Here is a 3,416-nt window from a genome sequence, read left to right as displayed (position 1 = left end):
CTCAAACCTCGTGAGCAGAGGTAGCTGATTGTTAAGAAAGAAGAAGAAAAAAAAATTTAAAAAACCTTAGGACTAGACAAGGATAGCTGGGATAGACAATTATACAAATCTATTATCCACTGTATATTCTAGGGGTAGCTAAAGGAGGAAGGGAAGTTGATCAGAGATACTCGTAGTGAGAGTCCACTCTGAGTCAGATTTCATCCCAAAAATAATTCCCAAACGTGTATCAGTGAATTCAGTGAAAGCACACTGTTTGGTGATGTGGGGGATGGGGCCTGTGGCTTTGGAAGCCACAAAAAAAAAGAGAGAGAGAGAGAGAGAGAGAAGAAAAAGACAAGAAAAAGAACAGTAATAAAAGAGCAGTTAAAGGAAATAGTTTTTTATTTGTTTATTTTTTATTATTTAATTAGGTATGCGGGGGGGTGGCTACTTAGAAAGGAAAAAGGCCAGAGGTTTCAGAAGGGAATAGACTTAGAATGAATGGTACTTCCTGGTGGGACAGGAATCTTGGTAAAGAAAGAAGCTCAGCAGAGGAGCCGGCTAGGAGGTGGTCCCCTGGGATTGGTTATGGGGGGGGTGAGGGGGAGGAGGTCGCTTTGGGAATAATAATTTAAAAGAAAAAATTTTTTTTCCTTTTTTTCTACTCTATGTTTAACCCAAATTAAGTTATAGTCACCTCCTTGGTGTCACCGCTAGGACCCCTTATTGACTGGCGTACTGAAGGCAGAAAATCCTACCATTTCCAGACATTGTGGTCAGAGCTCAAGCCACTAGCAGCTTCTCAGTCCACCATGTTCCAGGAACCCCGCTATTCTTTTTTAAAGTTTTATTTATAAAATGGAAACATTGACAAGGCCATAGGATAAGAGGGGTACAATTCCCACCACCAGAACTCTGCATGCCATCCCCTCCTGAAAGCTTTCTTATTCTTTATCCCTCTGGGTGTATGGACTTAGGGACATTATGGTGTGCAGAATGTAGAAGGTCTGGCTTCTGTAACTGCTTCCATGCTGAACATGGGTGTTTACAGGTGGATCCATACTCTCAGCCTGTCTTTCTCTTTCCCTAGTTGGGCAGAGCTCTGGGAAAGTGGGGCTCCAGGACACATTGGTGGAGTCGTCCGACCAGGGAAGTCCGGTAGGCATCTTGGTAGCATCTGAAACCTGGTGGCTGAAAAAAGAGTTAATATATAAAGCCAAGCAAATTGTTGACCCATCATGAACCTAAAGGCTGGAATATTGCAGATGAAGATTTGGGGTCTCCATTTTGAAGATAGCTAGTAGGCCTATTTTAGTTGTATTCCAAAGGGATATATATTCCAATGGGATATTATATTCCAAAGGGATATATATTCCAAAGGGATATATATTCCAAGGGATATATATTCCAAAGGGACATTATATTCCTACTGCTTTGTCCTCCTCTCACGCAGTCTCATCCTACAGGTAGCAGGATGGGTCTGGGCAAAGCCCTATTTCTTTTTCTGGCTCTGAGATTTTGAACTTTACATCCTGTCTCTAGATTTTATTCAAAATTAAGTCTGTCTCTAAACCCTAACACCATCAACACAAAATGAGTTGAGTTAGATTCTTAAAATTTATTTTGGATTTGAGTCCCCACCACACCTGCAGAGGAAAAGATTTCTGAATGGTGAAGCAGTGTTTCTCTGTCTCTCTCTCTCTCTCTTTCTCTCTCTCTCTCTTCTCCCTCTTTACTTCCCATTTCCTTTTTGATTTCTTCTGTTACTATCCAATAAACAAAGATAATAAAAATATTTTTATTTTTTAATTTTTAAAATATTTATTTTCCCTTTTGTTACCCTTGTTGTTTTATTGTTGTAGTTATTATTGTTCTTATTGATGTCCTTGTAGTTGGATAGGACAGAGAGAAATGGAGAGAAGAGGGGAAGACATAGAGGGGGAGAGAAAGACAGACACCTGCAGACCTGCTTCACCACCTGTGAAGGGACTCCCGGGCAGGTGGGCAGCCAGGGGCTAGAACCGCGATCTTTCTTCTGGTCCATGAGCTTTGCGCCATGTGCGCTTAACCCGCTGTGCCACTGCCTGACTCCAACTGTCTCCATCTCTTAACACGTTTTAAATAAGATTATAATATAGTCCTAGCTTCCATAGTACATATACTAAAATTGGCATGATACATAAAAGATTAGCATGGCCCCTGCTCAAGGATTACACACAGATTCATGAGGCATACCATATGTTTTCAAAAAAAGGATTATAAAATATATGTACACACATATAAATAATTATAATCTTTTAAAGAGCCAGTTAATGCAACCTGGGAGGCGGTTCAGTGGCAAGAGATCTGGATTTGTATGTGTGGGATCCCAGGTCTGTCTGAACTTTGGTTCTACATATGCTGAAGCTCTTTTAAAAGATTTATTAATCAGTGAGGGAGAAAGGGAGGAGAGAGAGAGAGAGAGAGAGAGAGAGGAAAAACACTATAGCATCAGTCTGGAACATGTGATGCTGGAGGTAGAATTCAGGACCTCATGCTTGAGTCCAAAACTCCAACCACTCTGCCAGCCTCCAGGACTGCAAATTGGCTTTTTTAAATAAAATCATGGTAATATTGTTCTCTTAACTGTAAATCTTTTAAATAATACAAAGTCTTTTTAAAATTTTTTCTCAAATAGTGTGCCTGGGGATCAATCCCACCCAGAACCTTGCACCTGCATGGGACAGCTGAGAGGCCTCCCTGCCAGTCTCCATTATGTATCCTTTAAGAGAGGGAGACATGCAAAGCACTGCTCCTCTATGCAAGGAGTCCCGCCCATTGCCTGCCTGTGTTTTCACTTGCAGTGTGGAGGATCAGACCCCCAGCCACATGCTATGCTATGTTTTCTTTTTAAGAAACAGACAACCTGCACCTAGATTCAGGCGGGTAACTGGACTCAACAGTAGGCCAGGCCCATTTAAAATCCAAATTCAACAAATTTAGAACCAAGGCAAAGGAAAGAACAGTCACTATAATTTTTTTAAGACACTGGGTAGCTTCTTTGCATTGGTCTCTCTATATAAACATGTTATTTTCAACATCTCTGTATTGATGATTGAAGTGGGTCAAGCTGACTTAGTTCTCCTTGAGACAGACAACGTGTGTATCTACATTTGGGTCACAATACCCTGCTGTATGTTGATCTTTGAAAGTAAATGAATGTGCTGGGGTGGGATTGGGAGGCAGAACTTGGAGAAAGAATCATCCTCATCAATAGGTGTTGCTACATTCAGCCTTCATATAGGAAACACCTCAAGATATCAGTATCAGAGCAACCATTTACAAGTATTTTTTCAAGATTTATTTTACTTTACTTGTTTATTGAATAAAGACAGTGAAACTGAGATCGTAGGGGGAGGTAGAGAGAAAGACACCAACAGCACTGCTTAACCGCC

General features: G+C 40.9%; 1 non-coding gene across 1 annotated transcript; it reads left to right on the top strand.

Annotated features, from left to right (window-relative positions):
- The first annotated feature begins 2,119 nt into the window (after positions 1 to 2,119).
- On the top strand, positions 2,120 to 2,226 carry LOC132536165 (U6 spliceosomal RNA). The gene has a single exon (XR_009547834.1). It is a non-coding gene; the product is annotated as a U6 spliceosomal RNA (small nuclear RNA).
- Positions 2,227 to 3,416: the final 1,190 nt, after the last annotated feature.

This window comes from Erinaceus europaeus, assembly GCF_950295315.1.
Source record: "Erinaceus europaeus chromosome 6 unlocalized genomic scaffold, mEriEur2.1 SUPER_6_unloc_23, whole genome shotgun sequence".
Taxonomy (NCBI): Eukaryota; Metazoa; Chordata; class Mammalia; order Eulipotyphla; family Erinaceidae; genus Erinaceus; species Erinaceus europaeus.
Note: the sequence above shows the minus strand (reverse complement) of the source record. Positions and strands in the feature narration are given on the sequence as shown.